This window comes from Oculina patagonica, chromosome 3, assembly GCF_052425735.1.
Source record: "Oculina patagonica isolate OP01 chromosome 3, crgOcupat, whole genome shotgun sequence".
In the NCBI taxonomy this organism is placed as follows: Eukaryota; Metazoa; Cnidaria; class Anthozoa; order Scleractinia; family Oculinidae; genus Oculina; species Oculina patagonica.
Genome location: NC_135760.1, coordinates 3,584,946 through 3,612,145, shown reverse-complemented (window position 1 = coordinate 3,612,145; position 27,200 = coordinate 3,584,946). Strand labels below are relative to the sequence as shown.

Here is a 27,200-nt window from a genome sequence, read left to right as displayed (position 1 = left end):
TTAGCCTCGTGTGGGTGTTTTTAGACAAAGGATTTTTTACGTGAACGTGAGGCTAAGGATGTATATGTATTGTTATTCAAATGAAGACGCCATTTATGCAAAGGGTCTATTAGTTGTGCATCCGATGTCGGCTGACATGAGCCTAGGTAAAGGGCTTCTGGTGTTCTTCAACGGGAGAAAGACGAGAATAGTAACTCTACATTTCCCAACTCTTAGGGCGCTTTTTATTAGTCAGAACTGGCCGGCCAGACTGGTGTACTATACACTGCTGTGTGGATTTGTGGGAAAATCTCGTGGGAAAATCTCGTGGAAAAGGCCCATTTCACATTCAAAACCACCGGACCGGCCAGCCAGTTCCGACTAATGGAAAGCGCCCATGGATAACCTACCCCACCCAGGTATCTTCTTCATACTGTCAAACATCTGCCCTGTACCCAAGGTTCTACGCGGTAATTTTCGGAGGCGCAAGGGAACATGGGAAGGGTTTCCGACGCCTGTTGAGCCTTCCCTTGATACTTTGCGCCCTTGATCTTTTGCGCTCGGACTTAACACCAACGTTCGAGGCAGATCATTTAACAGGGATTACATGTACATTAAACTAGAAAAAACGACACTTCACGCGGTTCGTGTTGGAGGGCAAATAATTTAATTCCTCGCTTGTAAATATAGGAATTGTTTAAACTTAAATCGATTTCCTCTATATTTCTCTTTCTCTCTCATAGAACTTTGGAGGAAAATACAAATAATCGTATCGTGTCCTACATTTATCAAAATGTACACAGTCTGCGCAACGGACGCAATGAATGTTCCACGAGAAAAATTTCTACAGCAAAAATGGATAATATTATGCAAATGGTGCACAAATACCGCAGCAATGTAACCGGACTCAACGCGTTAAAATGACCTCTGTGCTACAGTCAAAAACCTTCAAATGGCACAAAACAACATTGCGGAAAATAGCGGCTTGAATTGTTGCTGATCCACCAAAACCCGTTATATTTATTTTTCATTAGTTTTCTTATCTTACTGTTTTTCCGTAACAGCGAAGTCACAACAGTCGGGAAAACGAGTGCCGGTTAAATTTTCGTCAAAGCACTAGAATCTTCCCGATCCGTATTGTCCGATCGGAATTAAGCCCGAGCACTCCCCGAAAACTACCTCGCCAGCTTGTCGTCATCGGGATATGTCACAACTAAACAATGTTCCCGCCAAAAACCGCGGACACCTCGCGTCTTCGGTTCCGACTCGCAAACCGACTCGTTTCCCCAAATGATGAACTTCGTTAGTTCGTTAATTTATTCAAAACAACAACATAACAACGGAACGCCGCGTCTTCGTTATCGAGTGCCAAACGCAAGGAACAATATGTACAAATGCAGGGAGGAAGGGAGGGTCTCTTAAATCCCCAATAAATTTTAGCATAGGAATGATAAAGAAAACCTCATGTTACAGTATGTTATGTAAAGCATATCAAGTGAAAACAAGCTTCTAGATTATTATCAAATAATACGGTAAACGAACCGCCTTAAAACGATTAAGCTTTCGACGTTTTGAGCGCTGTCCCTTAATAATATTTCTGACGAAGGAACAACAATCAAAATGTAAGCTGTTACACCAAACATGATAATAAACTAAACGCTTTCACTTGTGTGCCAATGGCAGCAAAATATGTTTAGTTACTATTCTTACTAAAACTTTGCTTTACTGAGCAAGTGTATATAGCGAAGGAACTTTGACCATCAAATTCGAAGCTAAGCGTAGGACCGCAGGTTTTGCCGCATCAGCAAGTGTTATGTTACATGAATAAAACTAACCTAAACCGGCAAATCCTACGTAATACATAGACCAGGAGCTGTTATAAATAAACAGGCCCCGATCAGACCACAGCAACGCAAATTTATGTACACTGTGTGCCTTACGGCCTTCCTTCGGGTGTAGCCAATAGAATGTCTGCTGCAGTTCGCGCGTGCTCAGCAGCGACGCCATCGCCTGGACTTCTACTCCGTGGTCCCAAGCCAGGCAGAGGCAGTCCCAGCATTCCACGCGGTGGAAGAAATCCCGGTATACCTGGCGGGTGTGTAACCGCGGACATGGCGGCCCCACTTAGGTACGGGTTAGCCAAGGACCCTCCATGGGCAAAGATGGAGGGCGGCGCAATGTGGTGAGGATGAGTGTGGCTATGGGAGAGGGCGTACGCATGAGGGTGTACGTGGGGAGGAGGGTACCCACCGATACGATGTGGGACCGGAGGTCGGACGGAAAGCCGTGCGAGGTCGTATGGCTCGCGAGGTCTTTCTCTGTCGTCGTAAAGGTTCCGTTTGTCCATGTAACTCGCCAACACGCCATGAGCATGGCCGACGCTATGTCTGTCACTTGACAAAATAACAAGATCGTGATCATCAGACGATCTCCTGTCGCCGGGTAACTTGGGTTCTTCCCGCCTACCGCTTGAAAGAACACTGCTGACGGAGGCAGAAGTCGATGAACTGCGCTCGAACGAGCTGCGCATTTCCTGGGAAGATGACGTTTCCGGTTTGGGATCCGTGTTGGTCAGATTGGCGATATTAAAACCTGTGGAGTGAGAAGGTCTGCCGGGTGATCTGCGCCCTTCCAAGGGCTTATCCCTGTCGCGTGGCCTCAGATTACTATCGCCTTCCTCGTCAGAAATGTGAACTGTTCCTCGCTCCCTCTCGGAGAGTTTAACCGGAAGTATGCTACTAACTCTGTCACTGGAATCCATTCTCCCTCTCTCCTTATCTCGATCTTGGTCGCGATCTCGACTTCGATCACGTTCACGTTCACGATCCCGCTCACGCTCGCGTTCACGTTCCCTCCCACGTTCAAGCTCCCGTTCTTTTTCTCGTTCCGTTTCACGGCTCAGCCAGGAATGATAAGATGCGGGACTGCTCGACATTCGACCCCACTCTCGATTTAATCCATGCGCACCACTGAAACTTGATCCCAGGCCTAAAGAGCTGCCCAGTCCTCCGCTTAAACTACTGTTCGTAGTACTTCGGAAAGAACTGGATAATGAGGCTCCAAGACCCGATCTCAGTCCTCCGACGGGGCTACTGCCCAATCCCATCATGCTCGGAGGGCCTCCTGAGAGTCCCACGGATCCTCCTCCAAAGGGTGTCAGCCCGTGGTTGCTACCATGGGCAGCAGGGATAGGAGTTCCTGGCAAGAATGAGCCAGCTGCAAAGGTAAAGGAACAAATAGAGCAAATTAGCATGCAACAATGAAAACAAACTCTTCAGCTTCATGATGTTGCATTGACATGTTCAAGACTCTGCCAAGGTAAGAGGACTGAATTATTGGCGCTCGGTGTAATGCTGATTCAATGAAATTTTATACAAATGTGGTTTAGTAGCACTAACATGATACAACACATTTCCGCACAAAACCAGCGTATTTCAACATCAGAGGTAATGATAAACAGAAGTTTTGAAGCAGTAATGGCCACCGACATTTTGTTTCCTAAAAATCTGGAAGATTTGTTGTTAACCAGCTACATCATTCCAAAGGGAACTTGAAGATATTTTTATTCAACACATGCGCGCGCTGCCCATATATGGTCAAAATGTTAACGATATCTGTCATCCGTACATAACAGATATCCTGCGATATACGTAGGTTGCGAAGATTCGTCCGAAATCTTGTAAAGCGCTGCATAATTACAGTTTCTCTTTCTGCAAAATGTGTTTCGTTGACAATTTGTTGAATAATAAAACAATTATCCTGCTCAATCTTGCGGAATATCGTCTGATTTTAGCCAACTCGGCCTACGGCCTCGTCGGCTAAGTATCAGGCGATATTCCGCGCGATTTCGCAGGATAATTGTTAAGTATTTGAGTTCCAAGTGTGGCTATCCAAGTACAAACAGTCTTTAGAAGTAACTATGTTTTGGTGATTGAGGTTTAGACAAATTCACACCGAAGATGACTTCCAAATAACAATCTTCTTAAGGACTACCCTAGCCTCCTTCGCAGACGTTCTTTGGGCTCGTCACGCGTTTCTCCCCCACGAACGTCTGCTTACCAAGCTGCCACTCCCGTTCGCCGGCGGTTAGCCAATCATAGCTCACCTTCCAATTTCTGGAAAGTGGGACTTTGACCTCTACGATCAAAGATCTGAACATCACGCTCTAGTGTGACAAAACGATCGATCAAAATAATGCAGTGAGAAAGGCGTGGGGGAAAAACGCGTGACTAGCCCAAAGAACGTCTGCGAAGGAGGCTAAGACTACCCTTACTAACCGCTACTCCTAATACTTGGTACGCGATTTAAATACAAGGATATGTTATGGGAGTTCCCGAACTACAACAAAAAGTCAAACGTTACTTACCGGTAGGAATAGAGGGCGTGGGGACTGGGCTCGCGGACCCAGGACCGTGCACGTGATAGGGCGCGTCGTGAGTACTGGGACGAGTGTGTAACGAGAGACAAGCGCCTGATCTGCTGATGGACACTTGGTCTGGTTTTACATGAGGGTCTTTGTGCAACTCTGCCTGCACCTGAATTGGAAAAATGTAGAAAAACACTTATTCAGTTGGTTTCATTTCGTGTTTTCTTTGACAGTGCAGGTCATCAATCAATATTGCTTTTTTGAGAACTGTATTTTTAATTTTCATCAAAACAATTGACGAATTCTGCCTCCGTGATAAGTCGCTCGTGCAAAGTGTCCGTCCAACTCAACTGTATAACGGTGAGGAAATAAACAATTCACTTGTTGTTAGGACTCAGTAATTTTATTTCACTGTGAAGTTAATACTTTTCTTAGTTTGTTCATGGCCACAATCTTGCATAACCCGTTGGCTCTAACAGACTGAGAGAACCGCCTAGTTCGCCACTTCTCAGCGCTTTCTTTGGGAGTCTAGAGAGGCACTTGTTTGGGGGATGGAAACGACAAACGATAGTCACAACTAATTGAAAAGAATAAAGAAGACGGAATCTTACCTTCTGTTGATGATAGTATATTTGCCACGCGATCTGAACATGTGTTGCACACCATTTTCCAGGTTTCTGCGTACAAGATAAAAGAATCACGGCCGTTTATTACAGTACATATGAACACTCAAACCAAAATAAGGGAAAACAATTTCTGTCCAAAAAGAAAATGCAGATGTTTGTTTAGCTGGGAACAAAGTGGAGAGTGTGTTACCTCTCATTCGTGGAATCTATTTCTTAGTAGTACAGCGGTTTCGTTTCGTTTTAGCAGTTCAACGTTTTGATGGGTTCTAAGAAACTCATGCTACGTACTGTAACCAATCGAAGAAAGGTGAACAGCCGCGCTGGTTTCATACACGTTGAAGCGTGGCTTACGTGAATTTTCCCGCGCTTTTTACAGCCAGTGACTGGCTGCGTGAACAGCCACGCTTGTTTAATACACGTTGAAGCGTGGCTTACGTGAATTTCCGCGCTTTTGACAGCCAGTGACTGGCTGCGTGAACAGCCGCGCTTGTTTCATACACGTTGAAGCGAGGCTTACGTGAATTTTCCCGCGCTTTTTACAGCCAGTGACTGGCTGCGTGAACAGCCGCGCTTGTTTCATTCACGTTGAAGCGAGGCTTACGTGAATTTTCCCGCGCTTTTTACAGCCAGTGACTAGCTGGATGACCAGCCGCGCTTATTTTATACACGTTGAAGCGTTGCTTACACCAATTTTCCCGCCCTTTTTACAGTCAGTGACTAGCTGGATGACCAGCCGCGCTTGTTTTATACACGTTGAAGCGTTGCGCGCACCAATTTTCCCGCGCTTTTTGCGGCCAGTGACTGGCTGTGTGGTAACTGTGGCATTATCTGATTCTTTGCCATAGATTAGTGATGACATTTAACACAACAGAACAACAGTACCTTTTGTATGAGAGGGGGCGGTGCTGGACTGTGGGGTGCAAATAATGAACCAGCAGGCCGGACTCCACGCTGGCGAAACACAAATACAAAAATAATAACTTACTCAAGAAGCACTTTTGTCTGACACATAAAATAAAAACGTTATGAAATCTAGCTAAATGGTCACAAGCTTTAAAGCAAGTAGTTTCGTTTTTAACGGGATTTTTAAAAAATTTCAAAGGAATGCTTCCAATTAGCTTGAAATGTCAACAGTTTCCTCAGACGTCAAGATCTTTAAACTGAGCCCTAATTTTTCAAGTTTGTTTTCACATGTATTCATACGTGTATTGTAATCCATTTTCCTCCTCGCTTCCAAATACGTTCCAAATATTTGTTGAGTACTGTTCTACAAAAACAAACCCTTACTTCGGGTTTCTTATCGTGTAGACGTTTTTTTTTATTTTCTCAAAATCAAGCTAAAAAGGCTATTAAATATTAATCCTGGTGTAATCTAACTGTCTTTTTGCCGGACAATACTTTTGAAAACGATCCCCAAACAACGATCTCGTCTTGGAACCAGTTGGTTAATCTCAATTTCAATGGACTTCATCCAGCCCCACCCCCTCCCCGACCTCTTACCCCTCCCTCTCTAAGTACCCCTTCCCACCCACCCCCTCCCTGGTTTGCAGCCCAGATTCTTTACAAGAGAAGACTCACGAAGACAACTGGTAAACAAACACGAAATCTGACAAGTGCGTTACTGTGACACTCGGTTCAACTGCAGCAGAACTCACCACAGACTGGGGTACCTGTGGAGATGGCAGCGGTGTACCGTTGCTGTGGAAGTGCTGGTGTTGATGCTGGTGCTGGTGTAGGTGTTGGTGATGATGTTGATGACTCTCGTAGTGCATGAGTTGTGACGCGCTCATACCAGGAGGGACTCTGTCGGCTTGCGACTGGAGGAAACGATTGTTCAGCTCGTGGCGTAGGAATTCGGGAGCTGCAAGAAAAGAAATGTTAATTGATTAGATCCTTGTCTTCAACAGGGTGCATTTGAATTATCCGCAACTTATGTGATAACATATTGAAGTGAATGTGAGACTTCTAGGTTGGCATTTGTCTAAAATTCAGACACTACCGATCCAACCTCTAACTATCTGCCTACGGACAAGGAGAACGTAATTTTACTAGAGATATTTTTCGTCATCTTCTGAGTATTTCAAACTCTGATGCGGCTGCTTCATCATGCATCAATATGACAGGAATAAGCTAGCACCGCTCTGTTCGATCCCACGACCATTTAGGCGAAACACTTCTTGGGTTTTTGGTTCACTGGGAGGGCAGAAGAGCAGACCAAAACTCCTTCAAATAAATTTGAGCCCCATTCTTTCATTCACACTCTCGCTTAGTTGCATACTACACACAACTCTTTAACCACCCAAAAACTCTAACTAGTGCAGTGTAAGAGTGCTGCCTGATCTGCTTAAAAGGTGCTTGATTCAGCACTAGCATCCACACCAAACCCCACCCCTCCTCAGTCCAGTTGCCCTTCATTCAACAAGGGGGGTGGTGTGCGGTGATGTGGAGCCCGTGTCTGAATCCTGGTGCATTACTTGGATAAGGAAAAGGTGACTCGCCAGCCGGTCCGTGAGGATACCCCAATGCACCCGGGTGGGGGGTGGAATGAGGGGAAGTGCGGAAACAGGCTGCCGTGACGGGCGTGTCCAAATGTGGGCGTCATGGGGTGACTCATGGTGGTGGTGGTACTCAGTGCCAGGTGCAGGCCTGTTGAGGAGCTTGATCCATGGCTGCTGGGGCGCTGAGATGTTACAGTTGATGAACTGAAACACAAGGTAGATACAATGAATAATGTGGCACCCTCTTTACTATACTCATACGCTCGGTCTAAAAGCACCGCAGCAAGACGTGTTTTAGTCATTTTGCGAAAATGGGAAACTTTGGTCAATGAAGAAAACTCTATAAGGTAGAAAAATGCAATCAAAGAGCCATATGTTAAAAGAGGCGAGGATTGAAGCGAATAACAATGTCAACGTTTGAGGAGGACTCGAAGTCTGAGTTCATTTACAGATGTTTTTCAGATGATTATTAGTTATACACAGTAAATAATAAGACTCAGCCTTTGCATAAAGGCTCTACCTGGGACAACTACAGATCAAGCAAAATTAAGCATGCCTGTTTAAGACTGAATATCTTTCAGCGTAACCTTCATGCGAGTAAGACACTGATTTGTCCAGTAGATAAGGAGCCTCGAAAGGAACTGAAATCTAATTCAATCCCAGCAAAAGACTGTGTTGTGGTAGTAGGACCAAATGTTTTCTCTGGTGCTATGGGAATGCCAAGATAAGATTAACAGCAACTTATCCTGGCATTATGCATGAGAGGAAGCCATAATTGGAAATCATCCAGTAAATTAATTATGTGACTAACAGTTTACACTACGAGTCAAGATGGTTATTAATATTATTACACATATTATCAGGTCACTACCTCGGCCATTCTGACGGCTTTGATGTAGTCTTCTCCACTTCTTTATCAGAAGTTTCAGCAGTGCTGACTTTGGCTGTGGAAACTGATGTCTTAGCAGCCAACAACGAGCCTACGAGACACAAACAATGATCAGGTATCACATGATTTACAAAATAAACATAGCATACATCATTATTATATTAAACTATGTCCATCATGAAAGGCCCTATTCTCCCAGAGGAGACATAAGGAAGCAGATGATGTCCATCATGACTGGTAGGGTGCACAAAAATTTCTATATTTACCGTATTTGAGTGTGTGTGTTTACCCTTCATGAATGAGGACAACCAGGCTTTTAGCCAGGATTTGAAAAGTGTGCATGCATCCAAAAATATCTATAAGGCCTGACTCCACCCTCCTATGAGGGTCTGGGAACAACATTTAAGTAAGTTAGGTGTATTTCTGCAAATTTATTTGAACATTTCCAAGTTTGGTAAAAAATAACTCTCAATTAAGTCATCATCATCATCATCTGCTTCCTTATTTCTCCTCTGGGAGAATAGGGCCTTTGATCGGTTCCCTCCACTCTACCCTGTCTTCCGCAACATTGACCGCCTCTGCTTAGGTGGCAAACCCCTGAGCAGAGGACTAGTCTTAAAATAAAAGTTACATTGTTAAGGTACAAAGGTGACTAATGAGGCCGATTCAGGCTCACAAACCCTTCGGTACAATGGAGGCAGAAGAGTGGAGTGATAGTATTAGTGACAGAGGATTAGGGAGGCTGCAGACTTGAGGGGTCAAGATAATCAAAATTTAAAGCTTTCAGAAACTTTAAAGCTTTAGATTAAAGAAGCAATTGAAACACATTTAATAAGAAATATCAACACAAGAACATGATGTTTTGGCGCCATCCTGTCGCCACAATTTTGCATTTGATAATGGCAACAGGATGACGCCCAAACATCATGTTTTTGCATTGATATTTCTTATAAAATGCTTTATACAATGAAATAGAAATGCAAGGCTCTAATTTGGGTTTAAAATTTCAATGACAACATTTAGCAAACCACTTACTGCTTGGTGCGGTTGTTGTAGTAGTGGATTCATTATCTGACAACTGTAAATGCAAATGAAATAATTACCAAAAAAATTAAGTTTGTTTACATTTTACATCTCAAAATGTTTAGGTGGATAAAAGAATATCAAATAAAACTCTCTGAGGATTCCAATATGAAGTCTCACAGAGTCACTCATTGAATGAAAATAACAGGTCTTTGAAAATGAGGCAGACTTATTTTTAGGGGGCGGGGAGCTTATTTTCAGAATTTTATAACCTTGTAACCTTGCTTTTTTAAGTTATTAAACTGTTTACATGAAACATAAAAGTCATAACTTAGCTCTCAAGGTTTGACAGCTGCTGCTGGATGATTTATGCATAAAATGTTATTTATTTTTCAAAATTTCCTTTCAAAACAGAGCTGCAAAATTTGTTTTGCAACCAGCATTTTTGTTAGGTGCCAACACCGAGCTTAGGGACAACTTTAGCCAGTTAGGGAACTCCCCTTCCCCCTCCCTCCTCCAAAACAAAAACTGACAATGCTTCTTTTCCTTTACATAACTTTTTTCTAGAGGCGATTCTTGATCCCAAGACACTAAAAACAAAATTGAATAAAAGTTTTAAGCAGGGTTCAACTTACCCTTTCACCTTCACTCTCAGTGTCGCACTGGAAAAAAACAGAAATAACAATAACAATGAGACTTGAATTCAATAACTGCATTGTAGATGATGTCAATTGTAAGCACCCTATTATTTTTACTAATTTACTTATAAACTCTTTTACACATGCTACCAAATTCAATGAAATAACTAACTCACTTAATGCAACTTAAACTTTAAGTATTTTGGATAAAAACCTGTAAATGTATATGACCATTTACAAATTGTATACTAGTCAAATAAAGCAGCTTTACCCAGTATCCTTTGTCTGAACTTGCAGAGTCTGAATTGTCCTGTTAATAGATAAGTAAAAAATCAGAATGAAACTAAATGAGAAAGTATGTTATTTTCAGTAATAAACTTACTTACTACTTTGCAAAAGTAGTGATAAAAATAAATTCATAGTTGTTAGCAAATCCTGGAAGTAATAACCCTCCCGAAGTAACACCACTCCAAAATTAGCCATCTCAAATGTGCAGGGTTCGTACTCTTTTGAGCTTTTGAAATTCCATGACTTTCCATGGCCGATTCCATGACTTTCCAAAGTTTTCCATGACCTAAATTTGACCATTTTTCTTGGAAATTTTCAAACATTTTATATAAATTTCGGGTACGTTTTTACCCTTTTCTTCACAAGAAATAACCTGTTTAATTTATTTTGTCCAATCAATACAATTTTCCACGACATTCCATGACCCACACTTAAATTTCATGACTTTCCAGGCCTGGAAAGTGAAATTGAAAAATTCCATGACTTTCCAGGTTTTCCATGACCTGTACGAACCCTGATGTAACTTGACTTGTTGGAAATGCAGTATAATCCCAATTTCTCGCACCCTTGATTTCCTGACCCTTCCGATAACTCAAACCAAATTTCCCTTGGATTTGCTTTCCTCGGTCAAACACTGCAATTCTACCTCCGATTTCTCAAACTCCTGAATTTTTATAACCAATTTTCGTTTCTCTTAAAAGTTCAAGAAATCGGGTTTCCACTTTAACACCAAACTGTAGAGATAAGTACTGTAGTACCAAACTGATCCCCTTAATCCAGTGACAAGGAATTGTTGCTTTCAGAACTTAATGGCATTGCAAGTAGTCAAAACAATGAACAGCAGTAGAGAGTACTCAGGTGTGTTATAGAAAATATTTAGCAAAACTACAGAATGTAGCTTTAATAGGTCATAACAATGCCAAGAAATGCTTGAATACCGTAATGATTCGATTTAGCGCCCTCCTTCCAATAAGCACCCCCTTCGGAATAAGCGCCCCCCTTTGAATGTGTTTTTGTCAATAAGCACCCCTATTCCAATAAGCGCCCCCATTCTAATAAGCGCCCCCATTTTTATAAGCGTCCCTATTCTAATAAGCATCCCTATTGTCGATAACTGCCCCTACTGTAGTCATCGACGTTGAATAGATAAACTCAGAACATTCACCGTACCGTACATACTAGTTATGCAACGCTTTCGAGTGGTATACTATGGAATATCCCACGAGTCACTTGTATTTTCTCGGTATACACACGAGCCTTTAGGCGAGTGTGTATACCGAGAAAATACAAGTGACAAGTGGGATATTCCATAGTATACCACGAGAAAGTGTTGTATAACTATTTTATACCATGCCATAGAAAATACGCTTACTAAATTTCGTCGAGAATACAATCGCAGCGCACGATGGGAAGGTTGGGTTGAATACCGTCGAATATACAACGGCTTTCCTGTATTCTGATTGGCTGTATTTTCTATGGCATGGTATAAATGTATATATTTACTGCTAAAATGAACAATTCTTTTAAAAGAAACTAAACTTTCAACAAATTGTTACAATTGTAGTTACTGTTATAATAAGTTATTTTAATATTTATTGAAGTTTTGTTTTGAACTTTTGGTTGTTTATCAAAACATTAAATAAGTGCCCTGTCCTGAATAAGCACCCTGTCTTGAATAAGCACCCTCCCTTGAGGTGCCAAGTAAATATGTGCCCGGCCGCTAAATCGAATCATTACGGTAGGCCTTATCACGGTTTTCAACACCATCTTGACGAGTAGGCAAAGCAGGTAGAAATTACAGTGTTTGTATGGGAATCCGACGGCAAATATCTTAAAATTACAAAAATTGAATTCTGGACAACTTATGAATTGTAAAGTTAAGATACTAGGCAAAAGTTTTTATTCACCAAGTTTGAAGAATGTAACGGGGTTAGAAGGCATTAAGTCTTAAAATCAAAACTACAAATTACGGGGTCAATATAGGAGGTCAAAGGGAGCAGAATGGGCTTTGGTTTTTTTTTAAAAAAAATCAAAAGATAAACATGATGTCAACAAAGGTCACCCTACAGTGCTCGACACTAACGCTAGTACACTAGCCCAGGACTAGTAAAATTTCATGCTTGGCTAGTAAAAGTACTCTCCTACTAGCCCATCGACTAGTAAAGTTCGTGGAAGAATAAATCAACTACAACTCTATAACTTGGGAAGTTTTTCTCCCAGAAACCTTCATCAGGATCTAGTTTCCATAGCTTGAGTAATTTATACCACATCGCATACAGATTTATATCGTACGATCAACTCGCAAACCTGACGCCATCTTGGAAAAGACCCTCTGTCCTCGCTTCCATGACACCCAAAAGGGACCTGGGAGAGAGCCATAATAAGTCGGCCATCTTGGGGTTTTCGCGCGAGCATGATTTCAAGCTTTTGTAACACTTTACCTACAAGAAAACCGCCTTTAAGGGCCGATAATTGTGAGCCAGATTTACATTGTTCACCAGAGGACCACACACAGCATGAAGAGAAAAAGAAGTGTGATCCACGGTCAAGAAATTCTCAACCGAGTTGGATGATACCATCGTTGCTGCATCTCAGTGAAGGTAAGATGTACTTGTGTGGACTCAAACAAATAAAGTGCTAAGAGATTAGCTGATTCAAACTTGGCTGTTTTTATTTTTTTTTAAAGGGGGGGGGGGGGGGGGCTAGTGACTTGTCCTTGTGGGCTAGTGATTATTTGTACCCACTAGCCAATTGCCTAATATCTAAAAAAGTTAGTGTCCAGCACTGCCCTATACCATCTACATTTCTAATTTTCAAAGCAAAGGATTCAGCCATTACTGGAATAATCAAACGGCACAATCTATTTTTATTAAATGGTGGACAAATATGTGCCCTAAGCTTGCACAACTTACTTCACTTGTGTTCAGTCCTTTTTCTCGCTGAGGAGGGAACCAAGATCCCTCGGGTTTCTTCCTCTCCACAGTAGCGTCATCCTCTGAATCAGTGTCTTTAGGTTTAGGATCATGATGCATCTAAAAGAGATAAAGTTTTGGGTAAGTTCAGGAATTCTTTTATCTCAAAAATTCAATCTTACACCAACGTTTTTGGTGGTTGAAATCCACCAATATTGTGTGGTGTTACTTGGTAAAACTAGTAGGGACCTAATGCAGCCATGACAGTGACCCTGACAACAACATTGTGTAAAAAACTGTATTAATTAATGTATTTTACTAATCTCCAAACTATATAAAACTGTTGGCTGTGCCTGTCAGTGTTCAAATTAACTTTCAGCTGAATATGTGATTGCATTGTTAATTCCAACCCCGAAACAATTTCCATCATGGTTCACATTCTCCAGACTATGTAGAATTTGGTGATTTCACATCGCTGTTTTAAAGATGAGAGCTAAGAAATGTACCAAGATGGCTAATGCATGTGCAAAGTTATTAAACTGCTCATTGAAATTTTTCTTCGCCATTTTTGTATCATACTAGTGATACACATACTACACCTCACTATGGTACACTATTTAACTGTTAATTATATAGCCGTCAGTAAATCCTATATTGTCAGCACAGCTATTTTTCCTTAATTTCTGGGAACTGTCCAATTTGGGATTAAATTTGGATAGTTTCAATTAGGATTTTTTGGTAAAATTCACAATCTGTCCAATTTAAGATAAATTGGACAGTTTCGTCTCGGCCAATCAAATCGAAGAAAACACAACATGTGATGGATATTAGCCAATTAGCACAAAGCATAGCGTCAGCGCTGTAAACTGGTCGCATTGTGAGTCGACAATGGCGGAATTTTATGGAGCAAGTTTGCTACGTTTTTCTATTCCTTTTGAGCTTTTCAGCAATAGAAACAACAAAGAGAAATTTTCTACGTTGTCAGAAGAGGAGCTTGCTACACTAAGAAGCAAAAACCAAGAGCAAAACATCTCCAATAGTACAAAACTTGGGTAAACGTAAATGCAGCGAAGCGAAGCAAGAAATCTGTCAGATATTCATCGCCATGAGGCATGAGCTAGATGCAATTCTTTGTCGTTTTTTGCTGAAATTCGAAAAGAAAAGACGGCGATGAAGTACGAACGAGATAGTGGAAAGGAGTATGTCAGATTCAAGAAGTTGTAAAGCTCTTCGGACACTTTGTTTACGACTTTCATTGATTGATGCAGTGTTTTCACTCACTTTGTAGCAAGCTTCGCAAACTCAGGTGAATAAAATTGCACTGTTTTGTTTAAGTTTTATTTGTGAAGACACTGCTCTGAGTGAGTTGCATGTGCTGTGTTATGCCTACTATTGTTGAATGCTTTTCCCGTTCTGGACATAAGTTTATTGTTTATGCTGGATTGAATGACTACAAGCTATATAATTAATATGTAACCGGACTACATGCTTGTCCAATTTTGGAAATAATTAGATTCAAAAAATTCCTCTGACAGCCAAATTGGACTCGGCCTACGGCCTCGTCCAATTTTGGCTGCCCTCGGAATTTTTTTCATCAAATTATTTCCAAATTGGACAGCATGTAGTCCAATTACGTATACTAATTAATAATACATGTAGGTATCTTATGGTTTTAAAATAATGCTGTCATACATTTCTATGGTCGCTCCAGAACTCAAAGTGGACTGATCATTTGATACTTAACCTTCTGATACATGAAATTTGACGTCTGAAGCATATTGAGAACTTGGGATGTCAAGAGAAGTGGTCTCCCTGTGGCCTACTACACCCAGAGAATATGAGTAACTGCAAATTTGCTCAAAGTCATTCCTGTATATTGCATTGCATTCATCTCTACAAAGTGTGGTTGCCAGCTGTTCCACAGTCTTGCCTTGCAGTGACTGCAGGGACTTTAAAACTTGTTTAAAAAACAAGCTTCATGCTGGCAAAACACTTGAGTGCAAAACAGCGCACAATCAAGAGACCACGGCTGAGTTTATTTTTTTAAGTTTATTTTTTTAAGTTTTGCCAAATACTTGCTATGAAACTTAATGTTTGCAAAGAAATCACTCATATGGATCCAAATGACAAAACAATAGCTTCATTGCAACCAAATGTGTCTCCCACAGGTTATAATTATAATTATTGAAATGTTCCTTTACTGTTTTAAAAGTTTATTTTAATTTATATTTCACCAAATTTGATTGTTATTTCGAGGGCCTAAATTTGGCTAAAATCCGTAGTCCATTTAACCATTAGTAGTCTACCCTACCAGCACTTTTTAATCCCCAACTTTCCCGTATCCTCTCAAATCAAATTCAAGCAGACAGTTTATGAAAATACCTGTTCCAGAAACAAATTTTTCCAAAGAAATATTTTAGAAAGTGCACAAAAACAGTTACTTAGGGAAGTTAGATGTTTATCGACAGCTGAACAGACTAGCACTAACTTGAAAACAGTCTTTTCCTTTTTAGCAAAAGATGGACCTTATTTTAGTAGCAAAAAAAACATATTTATCTTCTTGCAAAGATAAGAGCAAGATTGCAGGGGAGAATTTGGAAGTTTGCACAAACACAACCCATCTGGGTAACAATTTCCTTTCTTGAAGACAGAATGATAAAGCAATGCCAGTGAAAGCTTTAAATTATAAAGAGGTTTGTAAAACAAAAACAAGGCCTACATATGTCACATATGTCATAGCATCATGCAAAGCATCTACTCTACTAGGCAGTCAATAAAAAAGCATGTGTTACAAGGTAACCATTTCTTTTCAACCGCTAACAATATTTCCTTGAAAAAAGTTTGAAATCTGATGTCATTTATTGTCGTGACTGGATTTCTACATGTATATAGTGCAAAATGCCAATCATTGTCTTCACTGGCATTCTGTACATGTATGTACATCAACACACAATGTTACATAATTTTTATCGCCCTATTATTCAACCTCAGTCTTGTGATGTTTCAAAGTTAGAGATCAAATCAGAAAAACAAGGTGAAAGTATTTGATATTTCATATTAAATGCTCGTCACCAATTGATTTATTTCAATCCAAGGTTTACTTTTTCTTTAACTGAATGCCAAACTGCCCAAAATTGCTTGGTTAGGTATTTTTATTCTCGACTTGTCACACAATGGGTATACATATTTGCAAGCAAAACTTGATAATTGAAAAGTATGTTTCAGTTAGCTGACAAAACTTGTACAAAACAAGTTACTTCCACAGCTGTCAAAAAAAAAATGTTTTCACAATAACATGAACACAGATTTGAGTTAAATAACTGTATTTTCTGAAAGAATATTAATATGTTTAGTAATCAAAATGAACGTATACCAATAATTAAACTGCCCAGCTTGACAACAAAAACATATCACACCAATGCCATGGCGTTCAAGATATCTGTTTTTAAAGCCCTTCAACTGGATTGTTTTTGCAAATACCTCACATAAAAATTGGAATAATGATGAAAAAGGGTTCATTAATATTATGCAACTCATGATCTCTGAATGTATAGTCACTAACTTACTTTGGGGTTTTGTCATGAACACAAACTCCTATAAAATTCTACAAACTACCTATAATAAACTCAGTCACTCTGACACTTAGTGAGACATCTAAAATATTAAGATAGGATCAAAATGCCACAGCTTCAGACTGACTAACTGGCTACATTGCATGTATATTGTATATCAAGTGCACGAGCAAGCTCTCTTAGGGTAAAAATGAAACCGTACATGCTAATTCACCTTTGGCATGACTTCCAGAGCTCGTGAAGTGACTAACAAACGGAATAAACTGAACCTCAGCTCAGGAAACAGACAACAGGGCTATTACTATCACAACCACTAAGAGTGGTAAAACTGCTGCTAAAAATTTGAGTTTGAAGCAGCGCAATTCTTAACTTGTAAGTGATCTCAAAAAATAGTCACATGGTTCGCACCCGGGGGGGGGGGGGGGTTGGAAGGCTCCTATATGAAACGGATGGGGATGCTCATCGGAAATTTTGATAAGAACCCCTAAAAGATACCAAAAAAACAAGAGAAAATGAAGGTCCCCTTATTTTCTCTTGCAAAAAACTAAGAATAGAATTAATATTTGTATATTTCTTGGTGTGTAACCCTAAACGAGACCATTATGGCTAACAATATTGGCGTTTTGCCCGGAACACCCTAAGCGAGACCATAAATCCGAAATTTACACCCCTAAGCGAGACGACAACATCCCCGTCACTTTCATATGCGAGTCCCCCCCCCCCCCCGGGGGGTTTGCATTTGCAAGCATCCTCATGCAAACATCATTTTTTGCCATAGTTTGTATGAACAATAATGGCGTTGTTGAGACAAAAGGATCAGAAACCGAGGATGTATTCTGCCTAAAAGATAAGCAGGTTCCACACTGTTTTGCAGCAGCGAGTATCTGAAACTCACAAAGCTTTGTGTTAGCTTTGGGAATGACTAGATATGTTGTCCACGTGATAAAAGTTTTTAATTCACGTGATTCAGATTGATGCAGCACAAAACTGTTAACAGACTGGGTGGGTAACAAGAATGGCCTTAGCCTTTTTGCGTGTTTAAAGACCTCCACATTAACTTGAACAATAAACACTCAAATAAACTTTCATACCAATATCACCTGGTAAATATCATGCCATCTTGACCTCATGTTTGGTCAGTAACCTATTTTTTCTTTTAACATGAGCATCACATGTGCTCACACGACACATGTATGCACGTTTTGATCAAAATATTGAATATCATGCTTTGTTTCAAGGGCCAAAAAAATTCACAAAATGCCTCTCTCATTTTCTCAGAAATACCAACAGAAAAAGAAAAAACACTGCCCAAAGTGCTATAAAATTGACTCCATAAAGAGTAAAACATGGCGTCTGACTTGCTGCCTTTTTGTCTAGAGTTCACTTTTTCACCCACATCACCTGACCTGGCCAAAACAAATTAATCAAGACAAAATAAATAGGCCTAGACTCTACGCAAAACACTTAGTTCACCAACTGGACCAAGATAAACATCTTGAACTCCAATGTCATCTCGGTGTTATTATACAGACATGAAACTTGGAGTACATGACACAAAAGATAAAAAAAAGCTGGACACATTCCTATACAAGAGACTCCAACAGATATTAAGGATTTACTGGCTAATAACAAATGATGAGATCAGAAGAAGAGCAGGGATGGAGACGGTAAACAAGCAAGTGGAAAGGAGAAGATGGCAATGGATAGGCCATATCCTTAGAACAGACCACCACTCTCATCCACGCACAGCTCTCACATGGGTTCCAAAAGGCAAGAGGAAACAGGTTTGGCCACAGGAAAACTTGGAGGAAGATAAGACTGTCAAACGGGAACTCATGGTGAGAGGTCTAAAAACAGTAGTAGCAGCAGCAGAAGAAGAAGAAGAAGAAAAAGAAGAAGAAGAGATCAGCTTGGAAATGGAGAGCCTGCAGCTCAATTCTCCATGACCAGAGCCTACACAAGGAGCCTATCACAGTGAGCTGCCCATAGCAACACCTATAACCTGTATCAACATTGTACATTTGTAAGGATTTAGTAATACTGAGAAATGAAGAATGGCATCAAGTATAAATGTGTGGTTCCAGAAAATATCCATACCCCCACCACGGAGGGAATTTCACGTAAGACCCCCCTCCTCTCTGGAATTTCCGTTTTTGTTAAGAAAAATAAACCCCCCACCCCTCCGGAATTTCCAAAAGTATATTGCGTACCCCCTAGCCCCTCTGGAAAAAAAGATAAATTGTACAATGCTCTAAATTTTAGGCCGCCTCTCTTGTAAACAGTTACAGTGTATAACTGATCGATCAGAAGATATGTTAAAATGATACATACATTACATGTACTGCTGAAGACAAAATAAGAAATTTCCTCAAAAATAAACAAACAAAATATCTGGTAGTCACTTGTCAAATTACCTTGTTGTATAACCATCCATCCCTTTTCATTCCAATCGCTTTACAAAACCGCTATTAAAATATATCAGAACACGGATTTGAAGTGTTGATATAAACCATAAACATTCACCGTAAATGTGATCGCAAAATCGCTAATGCTCGCTGAGAAAGCAAAATTTAACAGGAAAATTACAAACAAATAGCCAGAAATAACAAAACCATGTTAATCTCGAGTTTCTGACATCATTACACTATTTTCATCGCTTAATAAACACGAAACTTTTCACAAACAAGGACGATTTTCCTTCGATCGAACATGAAACAATCGCAACGCTTGACACCAGTGCCTTTCGGTCAAACCACGTGACAAGTTTCGGGGGACTGGTAACAAGTAATGGCGGACGAACGAACATGGAGGATTTCAGTGAAATTATTTGCTTTCAGTGTGCTTTCAGGAGAAAGAAAACCCGTTTTAAGTGTAAAGCGATTGTGAATCAAGAACCCAGAGTGCTATTTTTGCTATGTAAAACATTTGTAGAGTAGGTAAGAAACGATTTTTGAAACTAGTTTGCACTGCATCAAACTTGACTGTCTGGAAACATAATTCCACTGGCAACCCCCCCCCCCCCTCCTCTTTGGAATTTCCTGGGCCCTTGACCCCCCCACCCCTCTGGAATTTCCAATTCCCTTCGTGGTGGGGGTATGGATATTTAATTTCTGGAACCACACAATGGAATTATGTGCTTTCATTATGTTTTTTTGTTTGTGTTTTACTAGAATGCAAAGAAAATGAAAAAAAAATTAGCAAGATTTCGACCTTGTTTGCATTGCAATTAAAACAAAAGAACCCTCACTGTTCAAAAGGTATAAAACTAAAATCAAAATATACACTATGTCTGTCCATCCCCCCCCCCACCCCCCAGGGACATGTAGTACAAAATACCCCCCCCCCCCCCATTTACAAGCCACATTGGCCATAGGCCCATTTGTCTGCTAAAAAAAATAAATATGGTGTACAGTTGGATCCGCTTGATAGCTTGAACCCTCAATAACTCAAACCTCCTGCTAACTCAAACCTTTTCAATTCCCCTCAAGGTCATTTTCTTACTAAACCGTTTACCATTTTCCTTGAAGGTTCAAGTTATCAGGATTCAAATGTATTTATAAATACATTTGAACCAGATTCTAAATTGTGTTTTGTTCCCTTGCGCAGTCAGAAGTAGTCCAGTTCTAGCCCTCTTGCTATCACACAGTCACACAGAGGGTGAAAGCTGGAGTAGACCAGAAGAAATAAAAGCCCTTCAGATAACCACTTAAACCATACTTCTAGAGCACAAATATTGTGTAATGTTCACACATTCTTTGCACTTTGCAGAGTTGAGTAGAATAATATGGAATATATAAGCATACTGTAACTTAAAGTGGATTAAGGCTGCAACGATACATATTCTCACGATACTATACATGTCTTAATACAAGCACCACAATACAAAACTTCAAGTGATTTTGCTCGTGAAACACAAGACAGCATCAGCTGACAACTAATTTGAGCTACGAACGCCTTGTGTCCCCATCTTGAAAAATACATGATTGGAAGCATGTAAAGTGATATGAGGCAAGGATGGAACTTTCTCGTCCCTCTATTTATAAGTCACTATAAAGTGGCTTGGACTTGGGTTAGGAGTCATTAAAGACAGTTATTTCTGAATGTCGATGAAAAATATTTGATTGTATTGCAACATCACAATATGTTGTTCAAGTATCGATATTCGTGTCGTGACACTGGTGCATCATTGCAGCATTAAGAGGATTTACTTTTTTTAGCAAGCTACACTTACAATGCAAAATAAAGCGGCCTGGCATTGCTTTGAAAATAAAATTTCCTACTCTATAGCTCAAAGAGGATTTAAGGCTGCAACGATACATTTTGTCACGATACTATACATATCTTGGTACAAGCACCACAATACGATAATTCAAGTGATTTTGCTCGTGAAACACAAGACAGCATCAGCTGACAACTAATTTGAGCTACGAACGCCTTTGTGTCGCCATCTTGAAAAATATGTGATTGGAAGCATGTAAAGTGATATGAAGCAAGGATGGAACTTTCTTGTTCCTCTTTTTAATAAGTCGCTATAAAGTGGCTTGGACTTGGGTTAGGAGTCATTAAAGACACTTATTTCTGAATGTCGATGAAAAATATTTTATTGTATTACAACATCACAATATGTTGTTCAAGTATCGATATTCGTGTCGCGACACTGGTGCATCGTTGCAGCATTAAGAGGATTTTCTTTTTTTAGCAAGCTACACTTACAATGCAAAATAAAGCGGCCTGGCATTGCTTTGAAAATAAAATTTCCTACTCTATAGCTCAAAGAGGATTTAAGGCTGCAACGATACATTTTGTCACGATACTATACATATCTTGGTACAAGCACCACAATACGATAATTCAAGTGATTTTGCTCGTGAAACACAAGACAGCATCAGCTGACAACTAATTTGAGCTACGAACGCCTTTGTGTCGCCATCTTGAAAAATATGTGATTGGAAGCATGCAAAGTGATATGAAGCAAGGATGGAACTTTCTTGTTCCTCTCTTTAATAAGTCGCTATAAAGTGGCTTGGACTTGGGTTAGGAGTCATTAAAGACAGTTATATCTGAATGTAGATGAAAAATATTTGATTGTATTGCAACATCACAATATGTTGTTCAAGTATCGATATTCTCGTTGCAGCATTAAGAGGATTTACTTTTTTTAGCAACCTACTCTTACAATGCAAAATAAAGCAGCCTGGCATTGCTTTGAAAATAAAATTTCCTACTCTAACATTACTTGGGCATACCCCCCCCCCCCTCCACGGGTTGACCTTCGTTGGCAAACAACCCATCCTGGAAACCAACAAATGCTCAAGGGGGGTGGGGGTGGGAAAGCTTGACATGATCAAGTCATTATGCCTAATTGTACTCCAAAAACTGGATCCTGATGGCCTGAGAAGAATATTTTTAAGTCTACAGTACAAGCCTAAGGGAAAAAAAAACTTTACAACTAACTCCAGATGAATCAATGTCAGATATGTTAGTTTTGATGTGTACCTTCTCAGGGTGAGCAAGTGTAGGGTAGACAAATGTACTGAAATATCACTGATACAGCCATTTAATTTGTGGTGACCAGACTGATGCCTTAGGGTGTTTAGGCTTCCCTTTGTAATCAAATAAACCACATGCTATGTGAAAAGTTACTACATATGCATTATTCACAAGGAAGAAACTTCCAAAAACCAGAATATTCTGGTGAGCCAGTAGCAGTTGCTAAATCCTACACTTGATCATGACATTGTGTCATGCCATTTCAATGACAGCATGGTATTATTGCTTTCAACAGTAAAATATGAAAATGTTTTTATGACCTTAATCTGAATGATAAGCATACCAGTGTAGAAAGATTAGGATAAACTTTGATTTAAGAAAACAAACATGTGTGTTCTTAACTGATGAAACATGAAACGTTTGATCTAAAATACCTTTTCAGCATTTTGGAATCCCAATGATAAAGAAAAGAATTTCACAAAATCGCCACATCTTTGAAATGTTTAAGCTGTGCACTGTTTATCAATCACTCAGTACACTGATTGACTGCACTGATAAATCAACTGGAAAAAATTATTTCCTCGCATCTTTGCCACCAGAGGTCTAGCTGCACTTGAAATTGAATTCAAACGAAAAGGTAAACAGTATAATTGGCAACCCACATTGTATAACTTTCTGTGGTTTCAGCTGTTAATAGGAATAACAACAGTTTTCTAAAACAGAAAGACAAAACACCAAACCCTTGTGTCCCTTTCGACATTTACAAACACCACACAAATTTGCCTCTTGGAACAGGTGAAATTTACAACCAGACTCAGGAAGACACCCTCCACTTTCCACAATATTATCACAATAAAATCACCTCCCCCTAAACAGCCAGAAAGCCTGTCATAAATATGTATGACTAATTTTAGATCTAACTGGTTTAATTACCCGGGTTTCTTTGATTATTTGAGCTGACAGACCTAGCATGATATTTCTGTAATCACCAGCAGATGTCCAACACACTCTTTCTTTCCCACAGTAATTATTTTCACCCCATAACAACACCCTTGCAGTTTGCAGTAGTCAAAACTTGTTTTTGATCATTTATGGCAATACACAATTCTGTGAGTACACTTGTTTTCCTTCTTAGTGTAAATTAAAGGAAACTTACCCTGGCTCGGCGTTTCTCAGATTTTCGTTTCTTTCCGTTTATTCCATTTTCCATACTTCGCTTGGAACTTTTGTGTGATCGCCGTCCATCTACAAGTAGGTCTGGTTTGCTTGGACCTCGTGACTAAGAAGAAACATGCAGTTATATTAATATAAAAAAGCAATTCTATGAGATTTTTTTACTTTTTTGTCAAGATGCTTGGAATCTTAAAGTAAGCAACCACTGAAAATTAGGAAGCTTTAAATTTTGATCTTTGATTTAGTGAGTTTCAAGATAGATGATACAAACTGTGTCTCCAAATGCTATAATGCTGAGATTATTGACCCAAAAAGATGTGCATCTCCACTGACCAGTATCATTATTAAATTATACACGACAAATAAAATGCAGCCAAAGAATGAATCTATGTCATTGTCAGATGAAAACAGAACCTGCATGTTTGCAAGCAGAAGACATAACTCTTAATACATTTGAAGTTGATTAATATTGAATAAACCTATACGGAGACCAACATTAAAACAAATCCCCAGGCTATCTAGCATGCTTAATGCCCACACAGAACTATAAAAGGAAAAAAAAATACAAAAACATTTACCAAGTATGCAGTTGGCAATGCATGTGTAGTGAATTTCACTTGTTGTAGCAAAATGAGTCTCTCTTTACAATTTGGTGACCAAGCAATCATTTTGGCTCATGAGTATGTTATATATGTCATCATACGATCACAACAGACAGTTGAAAATATAGAGAAATTTTTAACTGTTAGATATAAATAGCAATGGGCAGTATACAATACAAAACTGAAAGTTTATACTTATCAACCCACTTGATGTTATAGTGTATCTAATTTTTTGTCAGACTTGAAAATATATTGAGCACAAATTTCGACAAAAAAGATGCATTTTGCGAGTTTCAAAATAAAAATGTCTTAGTAAACTCTTCATGCTCTTGTCAATTGGACAAAAGCATCAAATATCAAGTTGATTTTGCTTTAAAGCACTCGCATGTTTCATAGCACAACTTATTACCACAGAAACGAAGTGTGGTCGTAATTCTTTTCAAGTTGTGCTCCCGTAAGCCAACACTCGACAACTCTCAATGGAAAGACAGATATATTGCTCTGGAACCTCAAGATATTGTTCGTTCTACAAACAAGGGAAGTCCTCGGGGACACTAAAACACACACAAGTGGTAAAAAGGTACAAAATTAAACAAAGCTGATTTAACAAGGAGAAAACATTGTTGACGAGATTTGCAGTTGGAATCGACAAACCATTAATAAAAAGGTTCTCTCGCTTTATTACTCGGAGTTCTTTTTACGATCGGGAAGCAATGGGTTTTCCAAGGCATTAAAACTAAGATAAAATCGAACTGCATTGCGATAAATATTTTTCATACAGCGGCATATTGAAGGAAAAGTTAGAAAATAAGTGCGAACGAGGTGGCAAAATTTTTAATGTAATGGGTCTTTCAATGCTCTTGGGAATATCTATCGCTTTGAGTTGCGCGGATCACACTTTAAAAATGGGCTCTACTTTGGAGCCTGGCAAAAGGCCACAAGTACAAGCAACTTCTGCATGAAAAACAACATGGCTACGGTGTTCAAACTAACAAAACTACAACTAACAAGGGTGGAATGTTTGTTAATAACTTAATCCAATCATCTGCGAGAGTTTGCCTCTGATCGCTCTACTTTAATCGCTGAATATTTAATACTGTTTATGGCAAGATGTTTTACCCGAATACTGAAATTTAAAGAGGGTTCGAAAGCCACTTTTCACATGAGTAACCAAATGAATGCTCTCTCGAGATATTTGTCGGTATTAAAACATTCGCATTTCGTTGTCGAATTATGAGGTTTACTCGAGGCCACGGACTGTGGTCAAAACATTCAAGCCCGTTAGCTTCTCTCAGCTTGAACACAAAATGCAAAGGACACGGGCTTCGTGGCTTTGTGAAGAATACCGGAAGGTAAAAACACATGTAGACCAAACGAAAGAAACGATCGTCCATGTTTTAGGAGATAACACAACCCGTACTATAGGCACAATTTTTACTTGGCACACGCGAGAATGGCCTCCTCGGGCAATCGAGAATCATTTGTGGTCTGTTCGAGGTTTACTCGCTAAATTACAAGCCCAAGTATATCACTTAGTAACAGTGATACCGAGCCGACTAAAACACGTAGAAAATTGTTCATGCGTAGCTTTTATATATTTAGCGTTGATATCTCCTTGAAAATCTCTCCAAGAACACCTCTCAAAATCGGCACGAAGACAGAATGGGGTCGTTGAAAGACAAGCGTTGCTCGCATTCGCTCGTACGCAAAATTGCAGCGAATATAGCCTCCGAAGGGTCGCGATTACTTGTCCTTCCTCAAACTTGAAGGAAACAGGGCTTTAGCTCGGCATTAGTGATCAATTGAAAATTTGACATTTATGGCTGTAGGAAGTTCTTGAGGCTGAAGCTCGAGTGAATTGTTGCGAAAAGTAAACATTGTACGATCTCCGTTCTAGACGCCCTCTGTACACAAAATGGCTAAAGGACGAATATTTTCAAAACAACCGAACGTATCAATCAAACCCAATACTGCCAAAACATGTTTGGCCCATCTGCCACCGTTAAAATGCCCTTCAACCAAGTCGGTTTTGCTCTGTGATGAAGTGTTTGTGACACCGCGACAGAGAGAGAGCCCGTTCACCGACCTGTTATTGCTAATAGTTTGATAAAGAAGGCCGCAAATAATTATTATTTCTGCCTACCTCCAACGCTTCCAATGAGGAATACGACGAAATGGCAAATCCGTCGATGATATCCTCTTCAGGGGACGTAGAGCCTCGCCGCTTACGATGAGCTTTATTTCGGCTTTTGCCATTTGTGGTGATGGCCGCGTGCGAGTCATCCTCGTCCATACCGACTACTTCGCCGTTCTCCGTGGCGTTTGCATCCTCATCGCTCTGTGTCGCTTTCTTAACTTCCTCATCTTTCATTTTCACCTCCAATGTTACATTATAAGCCCTCAAGCCTCTTGTGCGGTCGTGAAAAGCGTCCCAAACTCCTTGCTTCTGGTCAGCTGTGTGCTGGAGTATACAGCCAAGTCAACGAGTAGAAAGTGAGTGAACTGAGCCGAGTGCAGTTAACAATATCACCAAGGTGCTATTAAAAAATATTTTGGAAGGGGAGGCAGCGTCAAAACAACGTCTGTAATTTCTTATCGTTGATTAGCTGATATGGTTTATTTACTTATCCCTGAGATCGATACATAGTTTCAAAATTTCAAAAGATTTCTATAATAACAAATATAATGCATATTTGTGGAGCATTTTGATGCTCAAATTTAAAATAAAGAGCCCTCCCTTGAGGGTAGAAAATGGTTTTCCCTCAAGCATGATAGACAGCCCGTGGTGAGCCCGCCCCCTTTGTTTCACGGACCGGAGTTTTGCGGTTTGAAGGTCATAAGAAAGACACTTTTTTCTCGTAAATTGTCTTTCCGGTCTCCTTTCCACACTTACGACAAAATGGAAATTACAGGATCGCGAATTTCCCTTTCAGAAAACGTCCATGACACTAAATCGTGACGCGCGGCTGCTCGAAGCCATGTCCGCAAGCGCAGAGCAATTAATTAAAAGCAACTTCTCAGCTGTATTTGTATCTGTCATTCGTCTGAGATACCAACTATTTAAACATCCGTTCGGGAACAAGCTTGGGTGAAATTTTACAAAAGAAAACGTACCGGTGAACTTCAATGGAAAAGCTCTCTCAA

General features: G+C 39.9%; 1 protein-coding gene and 1 pseudogene across 2 annotated transcripts in view; one reads left to right on the top strand and one right to left on the bottom strand.

The window, feature by feature from the left end:
* LOC144646243 (uncharacterized) overlaps positions 1-27,200 on the top strand; it is a 76,456-nt gene that overhangs the window by 18,071 nt on the left and 31,185 nt on the right. The gene's annotated exons all lie outside the window — the stretch shown is intronic.
* Positions 624-26,563, bottom strand: LOC144646168 (uncharacterized; annotated as a pseudogene). The gene is made up of 13 exons (XR_013569366.1): positions 26,200-26,563; positions 23,438-23,560; positions 13,220-13,339; positions 10,291-10,329; positions 10,017-10,043; positions 9,394-9,436; positions 8,341-8,449; positions 7,446-7,673; positions 6,627-6,832; positions 5,854-5,922; positions 4,957-5,022; positions 4,346-4,514; positions 624-3,195 (listed from the first exon to the last, which is right to left on the bottom strand). The product of XR_013569366.1 is annotated as an uncharacterized LOC144646168 (transcript).